At 47.8% G+C, this 8822-nt stretch overlaps 1 long non-coding RNA gene and 1 pseudogene across 1 annotated transcript; one reads left to right on the top strand and one right to left on the bottom strand.

Moving 5' to 3' along the window:
• The first annotated feature begins 1686 nt into the window (after positions 1-1686).
• LOC116542697 lies at positions 1687-3450 on the top strand. Its single transcript, XR_004265325.1, has 2 exons — positions 1687-2000; positions 2654-3450. It is a non-coding gene; the product is annotated as an uncharacterized LOC116542697 (long non-coding RNA).
• A 3158-nt stretch (positions 3451-6608) lies between these two features.
• Positions 6609-8519, bottom strand: LOC116542705 (annotated as a pseudogene).
• Between the last annotated feature and the right edge of the window lie 303 nt (positions 8520-8822).

The raw sequence follows: 8822 nt of genomic DNA, 5'->3' as shown, positions 1-8822 counted from the left end.
GCTGGACCATGTATGAGATGTGGAGGTGACAGGAGGGGCGTAAGGAGGAAGAGGAGGGAGGCTCTGGGGGGCAGGGTTAGGTCCTGGATTAGGACCTGGTTCAGACAGGTGGGGAGGAGAAAGGTCAGAAGGGTCGATGGACAAGGATGATTCTGGGTCACCGGCAGAGGCAGGAGGGGCGGACGGAAGGCAGAGAAGGAAAATTTGGGATAGGATGTATTGAGAGCAGAGATTAGAGAGGGATTGGTGTGTAAAAAAAAAAAAACGCCTGGACATAGGGAATTTCAGACCATTTGCTCATTTTATAACAGAACTTGTCTGGATCCTGTAGGATAGAAAAATCGAAGGCACCGTTTTCTGGCCATTGAGAGCCATTGTCCAATTTATATTGTGGGCAAGCGGTACTGCAAAAGAAAATAAGTCGCTTAGGTTTTAGGTGAGGTGATAGCCAGAGAGGTCTGAGGTTTTCAGAATGCAGGCTAAGGGAGAGGAGGGAGGAATGGAGGGCGGGAGGTTGCCCAGAGTTTCAGAAGAGCGACGGAGACAAGGAAAGTGAATGTGCAACGAAGCAGCTTAGCAGGCGGCCCAGACTAAACCTTGGTCTGAACCTGGGTGAATCGGTCAAAGGGGGCATCCCACGGGTTGATCCATCACCTGTGAGTGCGAGTGAGTGACCAGAGTGGACGTCTCCGCAATGATCAGTCACTGAGGGAAGACCGTTTTCCTGCTTCCGTGACCTGTGTAGGATTTTTCCAGTCGTGAACCTCACGGAAAGTCCTGTCCTTCCTGTCTCCGCTGAAAGGGAGAGGAAAATGAAACTGAGTGGAGGAGGAGGTTGACAGGCAGCGAGAAGGGCTAAAGAGAAGAGTTAAGGCCAACTGCTTACCTCATCTGAGGATGGGGAGTGGGTCTGTGGGTTGATCTGATTAACCTAGGTCACAGGTAAGTCTCTTCACAGAGGGAGCACAAGGAGACAGGGGGTTTAGTTTCCCGTAGGAGTACCCCCATCCTGGGTTTCCGGCACCAAATGTTAAAATGCATGCTCTGAATGAAGAGACCCCCAACCAGGCTTTGTATGACCAACATGGCTGTTTATTCACCTGGGTGTGGGCAGGCTGAGTCCAAAAAGAGTCAGTGGAGGAGGGTGGTGGGATAGGAGTTGGTTTTATAGGTTTGGGTAAGGCAGTGGAAAGTTACAGAAGTTACAGTTTAGGGAGGTTTTTTGCAAGCTGGGAGGGAGTCGTAGGGTCTGGAGTCATGAGGTTGATCAAAGTTGGTTAAAAGTTCCATGGCCTCGTCAATTGAGGCTGGAATAATAAATAGAAGAATGTCTCAAGTTAGTTAGGTGTTGCAGGGGTTGATCGATCTTCCACTTTTCATGGTGCCCTCCAGAGATGTGCATGTGGGCCATGGTGCTGTCAGCCTGAAAGACCTTACAATTTTGAAATGTAAAATAGATTACTATAAACTAGTCACTCTGATGATTTACTGAACAGTAGGTCTTATTTCTTTTATCAACTGTATATTTGTAAGGCGGGAGAACTGCTTCAGCCCAGGAGTTGGGATACCAGCCTGGGCAACCTAGTGAGACCCTGTCTCTACAAAAAATACAAAAATCAGCCTGGCGTGGCGGCACGTACCTGCAGTCCTAGCTACTCGCTAGGCTGAGGTGGTAGGACCACTTGAGCCCAGGAGTTCGAGGTTACTGTGAGCTGTGATTGCACCACTGTACTCCAGTCTGGGCAACAGAGCAGAAGCCTGTCACCAAAAAGCAAAACCCCCCATATATTTGTACCCATTAATCAAAGTGTTTTTATCTCCCTTCACAGCCTCTGGTAGCCACCGGTCTACTCTCTTTCTCCATGAGGTCCAGGTTTGAAGCTCCCACATGTGAGTGAGAACATGCAATATTTTTCTTCTGTGCCTGGCTTATTTCACTTAATATAATGACCTCCAGTTCTACCCGTCAACGGAGGATTTATTTTAGGAAACTTGCAATGGTGAGTTCTTTCTCTACCTCTTTGAGATGCAAATCTTGTCTCAAATCTTCTTCTAGCCTCTTGCTAGTTTTACAACCCAGGAATGTCTTTCTCAAGACCTCAGAGCCATCCCTTTAAAATGTAGTAATTGAAGATGATACATCTGTCAGTCTTTGTAGAAGGGCAGGTTTCCAGTTTTGAAAAATTCCAGTGAGCGAACACAGATCGCTTTACCGCATTTCCTAACCTCTTCCTGATGTCTCCAGTTCCTTCTCGGCATCTCACCCCAGCACTTAAACTCTCCAGCCTTTTGTTTAACAAAGCTAAGCTCCTTCTCTCTGCGGTATGGCGATAGTCCTGACTCAAGCCTGCCTTGCACGTTTAACTTGTCTGGTGCATTTTTTTCTTTGACAATGTCCAGATCAAACGGCCCCACAAAAACATCGAGTGTGATTTTAGCCTGAGAAGTGGGAGGGTGAGAAGACAGATTTGGAGCCAGCTGTGTGGGCAGGGGACTCAGCCACGCCCTAAACCTCTCCCAGTCTCATCCGTAAATGCAGTGCACAGGCAGCAGCGCTTCTCCCCCGAGGCTGGGGCGATGGAATAAGTTTGACGATTGAGGGCACGGTCGCCAGTGGGTTTCCTTTGGTTGACTGCTGACAATGTGTTTGTAGAATGGCAGCCCACACTAGGCGATGTTGAAGCCACAGAAGACACGGCAGTGGGAAAAGCAGCAGGAGCTGCTGCCCTGAGGAGCCTCCAAGCCCAGGCAGAGGGCCAGCCGCACAGGTCAGCGTCAGGTGGGCTTGGGGTGAGTGGGTGGGGCTGTGTGTGCAAAGCGGGATGTGAGTCTGTATGTGTGTGAGTACATGGAGTGTGAACAAGTGTGCAAGGGGGTGTGTCTGTATGTGTGTGAGTACATGGAGTATGAACAAGTGTGCGGGGGGGTGTGCACAAGTTCGTATGCGTATGAGTGCATTTGAAAACCTGCATGTGGTCGTGAGGGTAAGTTAGTCACTGCGGATTGTGGAGGATATGTGTGTGTGCGTAGAACAGTGTCAGTGTCCTGATGGGAGTGTGAATGAGTGCACAGGGGTGTGGAGTCAAGGAGTGAGAGTGTGTGTGTAACACATGAAGGCACATAGTATGTGCCAGTGTGTGCAATGCAAGTGTGTGGGAAAGTGTGTGACTGCTTGTGGGTGTGCATGTTGTGTGACGGTGTGTGTGGATGTATGAGTGTGTATAAATGTGAGCATGTAAGAGTGAGTGTGCCTGTGACAGTGCAAGCGTAGGGTGTGATGCATGAGTGTGGGTATGTCATGTATGAGTGCACATGTTGGTGTGGATCTGAGTGCAAGTGTAAAGGGCATGAGAATGCAAGCATAGGAGTGTGCATGCATTTGTGAGTGCACTCTCAGAAGCATGGATGGGTGCAAGCCTCCCCTACTAACTCCTGTTCCTTCCTGAAGTCTAAAAAGGATGTGTTTTCTATGTTCCAAAAATGTTTTAAAATTATGTACTGTATTTAATTGACTAGTGTTTCCTTCTCTGTTTAAAATGTGTTGATCACAGGGACTTTGAAAAAAACTAGAAGGTTAGAAGAGTGGGAAGTTATGAGCGAGAGTAGAATTAGATGATAAAGTAGGAACTCTAGGTCAGTGGGGCACCTCTCCTGCCTGATGCTTCACTAAAAAGCACAGCAGGGGGCTGGATGTGGTGCCTCACGCCGGTAATCCCAGCACTTTGGGAGGCTGAGGCAGGTGGATCACCTGAGGTCAAGAGTTTGAGACCAGCCTGGCCCATGGTGAAACCCCATCTCTACTAAAAATACAAAAATTAGCTGGGCATGGTACCACATGCCTGTAATCCCAGCTACTTGGGAGGCTGAGGCGGGAGAATCGTTTGAACTGGGAAGTGGAGGTTGCAGTGAGTCAAGATTGCACCACTGCACTCCAGCCTGGGCAACAGAGCGAGACTCTACACAAAACCCCCAAAAAATCCAATGTAGCTAAAGGCAATTTGATAATGACATTGAAATGAGAATTGTGTCAGAAAAACCATGAACAATGATGAATGGCCGCCTATATAACCCATCCCCCAAAACCCACATAAAGAAGAAATCAGGGCTGAGCATGGTGGTTCATGCCTATAATCCAGCACTTTTGGGTGGTCAATGCCACAATGAGCTGTGACTGTACCACTGCACTCCACCCTAGGAGACAGAGTGAAACCTTGTCTCAAAACAAAAAGAAGAAAGTAATACCTGAGGTATTAACTCTGATCATCAGTGAGTGGGAAGATTCTGGTGTTTTCTATTTTCTTTTAGCATATCTTCATTTTTGAGTTTTCTGGAAGAACATTTATTAAGAGAAAAAAAATTCACTTGATGGGAAAAAGCTAAAATGAGGTTGGCTAGGAAAATATCATTACTAAAAACATTCTCCTTCATTCATGGACTTTTTTTTTTTTTTTTTTGAGACAGAATCTTGCTCTGTCACCTAGGCTGGAGTGCAGTGGTGCAATCTCGGCTCACTGCAACCTTTGCCTTCCAGTGACAAATACTTGTGTCTCAGCCTCCTGAATAACTGGGATTAGAGGCATGCGCTAATTTTTGTATTAGGGTTTTGTCACCTTGGCCAGGCTGGTCTCAAACTCCTGACTTCAAGTGATCCACCCGCCTCAGCCTCCCAGAGTGTAAGCCACTGTGCCTGCCCTTCTTTTGGCTAACTCCACGAGCAAAACTTTCTGCTACGGGAGGTTGTTACCTTACCATTGTTTATTTTCAGGGTCTCCTGAGAACACATACCAGAACTACTGAGGTAATCTTCGTACATTTTCTTAACCATTTGATGTGACTTTCAAATTCCTTATATATAGCTGGGAAAAACGGCTTTACTAGATGATCTGTTTGAACATTCCTGAGGATAAAGATTGAAAAAAAAAAAGTTTAAACCCAAGGTACTGATATGGAAAATACAGAAGAAAACCTAAACAAAGTTGCGGTTCTCAGCCCCTCAGCAGTCTCTCAGTGGTGGGCGTTTCCTCCACTTCCCAATGAGCACCTACTGTATGCCCTGCATAGTGCAGGGAAGCCAGACTGGGCATGGGAGGAGCAGGCCAAGAAACAAGCCTTGGGTCGGGGCCACAGAGGGCATCGGTGAGCTCTCAGGACAGGGCGGGAAGGGGAGGCAGAAAGGCCTGAGCACGCACTGGGCTGTCAGTTCTGAAGTGGTGCACTGACCCTTCATCTGTGGGAGTGTGGGGCACAGACAGCCTGGGCTGCAGCCTCAGAGTGGGCTCAAGAGGGAGCAGAGCCAGGGGTGGAAGAGGCCAGCTGGGGCGAGTGGGCATCAGGAAGTGTCCAGGCTGGCCATTATTTGTGGCTGCCACTGCCACTTCCAAAAAAGGATGATCATTTCAGTGAAAGAGGTAAAAATTATCTCTATTTGCAGATATGATCTTCTAAGTAGAAGTGCCTGAAGATCACACAAACACACAAACCTGCTAGAACTAATAAATGAGGCCAGGCATGGTGGTTCATACCTGTAATCCCAGCACTTTAGGAGGCAGATGTGGGCGGATCACTTGAGGCCAGGAGTTCGAGACTAGCCTGGCCAACATGGCGAAACCCCATCTCTACAAAAAAATACAAAAATTAGGCACAGTGCTCGGCACCTGTGGTCCCAGGTGCTCAGGAGGCTGAGGCACAAGAATCACTTGAACACTGGAGGCAGAGGTTACAGTAAGTCAAGATCGTGCCACTGCACTTCCAGCCTGGGTGACAGAACAAGAGAGTGAGAGACTTTTTTAAAGAAAAGAATAAATGAAATCAGTATGTAGTAGCATACAAAGTAAATATACAGGCCAGGTGCGGTGGCTCACACCTGTAATCCCAGCACTTTGGGAGGCCGAGATGAATGGATCACTTGAGGTCAGGAGTTCAAGACCAGCCTGGCCAACATGGTGAAACCCCATCTCTACTAAAAATTCAAAAAATTACTGGTGGTGCGTGCCTGTAGTCCTACCTACTTGGGAGGCTGAGGCAGAAGAATCACTTGAACTCAGGAGGCAGAGGTTGCAGTGAACTGAGATTGTGCCACTGTATTCCAACCTGGGCAACAGAGCAAGACTCCAAAAAGTCAAGACACAAAAATCAGCTGCATTAAACACTAATAATGAACAGTCTGAAAAGGAAATAAAAGTACCACTTAAAATCTAGCAATTCCACTTGTAGCTGTATACCCCTGAAAATGGAAAGCAGGATCTCAAGGAGGTAAATGAACAGCCGTGTTCCTAGCAGCATCGCTCATAATAGCCAAAAGGTGGGAGCAACCCAAGTGTCCGTTGACAGATGAATGAATAAGCAAAATGTGGTATGTACACACAGTGAGATTTTACTCAGCCCTGCAGAGGAAGGACATTCTCACTTAGCACAACGTGAACCTTGATAGCGTGCTAAGTGAAATAAGCCAGTCACAGAAGTACAAAGATTCTGTGATTCCAATTCTGTGAGGAAATTAGAGTAGTCAAAATCATAGAGACAGAAAGTAGAATAGTGGCTGCCAGAGTTGGGGGAAAAGGGAATGGAGAGTTGGTGTTTATGGAGGCAGTTTTAGGGTTTTTTTTTCCCCCATTTACCCCAGCTTGAAGCTAAGAGTTTTAGTTTTAGAAGATGAAAAGAGTTCTGGAGCTGTGTGGGGGTGATGGCTATACAACACTGTGAATGTACCAAATACCGCTGAACCACACACTTAAATATGGCTAAGATGGTAAATGTTATGCTATGTATATTTTACAATAAAATATTTTGGAAAAAATTTTGATGTGCTAATACAAACTTATAGCGACTCAAACCTGCTTTATCAGGAGTTTCAGAAGGGGCAAGAGGGAGAGGACACGCTAAGCAGCCAGGGGTTGACACTCCAGTAGCAGCCCCGGGGACTGCGTTTCTCAACATCACCCATTGAAGTGGCAGCGTCAGCCACGAGTGCACTGCATTGGTTTTACAGACCAAACCTAAAGACATGGCTGTGCTCCCATCAAACGTGCTCACTAGATCCTGCTGCACACGCATCTCCCGGCCTGTTCCACAGCAGTGCGGACAACGTGGGGTGTCAGATCCCCAACTAGAGTGATTCTGGTCCTGCTTGAGCCTTCGTCCGAGTCCCCATCAGACACTGTGAAGGTCAATTTAAGGATGATGGACAGGCAGGGGCAGGAATAAGGACTGATGTGGTTTGAATCCGTCCCCACCCAATCTCATGTTGAAGTGTAATCCCCAATGTTAGAGGTGGGACATGGCAGGAGGTGACTGATCCTGGGGCAGAACCCTCACGGTTGGTGTGGCACCATCTCCTTGGTGCTGTTCTCATGATAGTGAGTTCTCATGACAGCTGGTTTTTGAAAGTGTGTGGCATTTCCCCCCGCTACTTGTCACTGCTGTGGCCATATGATGTGCCTGCTCCCACTCTGCCTTCACATTGACTGTTTCCCGAGGCGTCCCCAGAAGCCATGCCAACACCATGCTTCCTGTACAGCCTGTGGAAACATGAGCCCACTAAACCTCTTTTCTTTATAAAATACCCCCTCAGATATTTCTTTATAGCAACATGAGAAAGTCTGAATACAACGACACACCCAGACACAAACATTACCTGCAGGCCACAGTGCGCCGACTCTGTCACCAAGCAGGAGTGAGCCCCTCACGTGGAGCTGCTGGCGTGGACAGCTCTGGGAAGGTCAGGCTGAGCGTCCTTTCTCCCGTGCCCCCCGGAGGGTGCGCCCACTCCCTTTCTCAGCACCATCTTGGGGTCCAGGTGGCCATGGCCTGGGTTAAGTGTAAAATGCCGGGTCAGCCCCCTTTCTATAGATGACTTTTCACAAGTCTCACACTTAAAGCTTTTGGGCCTCAGGAAGCAGCTTGGTAAGTGAAAGAGCACCTGCCGCTTCCGTTCATCTTCATCTGCTTCCACACTGCGTTCTAAGTAATCATCAGAATCTGACAGATGACCGCCTGCCAAATTGTCTGTTTTTATGAACTTAGCTTTATACTTGTGGGGTCGAGATATCCGTCTCAAGGTGTCTTTACTTTTAACAATTGTTTTCGGTTCTCACTACGTTTTGTATGCACGCTAGAAATGAACGTACTGAACTGGATGAAACATGTTACAGCCAGGAGACTGGAGGCTGACAGTGAGTCAACATGGAGCCTTGTCCAGCTGGAGCCTTGGGAACTGGGACTCTCTTTGCAGGGGCCGCCTGGATGGCTGGCAATGGTCTCTGTACAAACACCCGAGCAGGCGGTAACGTAGGTCACCTAGGGAGCATGACTGTGGCTCGGTTCTCACGAGGGACCGTACCCTGAACCCCACTAGGCGGGAATTACCCTGGGGCGGCAGGGTCTGTCTTGTGCATTGGGGCTGGATTGTGGCCAGTAGGGGCAACGGCCTTCCTGACGTTTTGTTTCTCCAGACATTACCTTGACACAAATGGCTTCTAGTTGCTTACCTACAAGACAAGAAAGGGAAAAGCAGCATTGTGCTTATCAACATGTCTGCAATTTTGCTCTCATAGTAAATCCATTGACATTTTTTCTAAATTTAGTCTTACATACAAAAGTTTATGTAATGTGTTTGTATTAAGCTGGTGTTTTTCAGACCTTTCTGACCAGAAACCACTGTGATACAGGCTGTGCTTGGTGGCTCACGCCTGTAATCCCAGCACTTCGGGAGGCCAAGGTGAGCAGATCACTTGAGGTCAGGAGTTCAAGACCAGCCCGGCCAACATGGTGAAACTCCTTCTCTACTAAAGATACAAAAATTAGCCAAGCATGGTGGTATATGC

This window comes from Sapajus apella, unplaced genomic scaffold (genome assembly GCF_009761245.1).
Source record: "Sapajus apella isolate SASKATOON/1434 unplaced genomic scaffold, GSC_monkey_1.0 scaffold172, whole genome shotgun sequence".
NCBI classification, from domain to species: Eukaryota; Metazoa; Chordata; class Mammalia; order Primates; family Cebidae; genus Sapajus; species Sapajus apella.
Note: the sequence above shows the minus strand (reverse complement) of the source record. Positions and strands in the feature narration are given on the sequence as shown.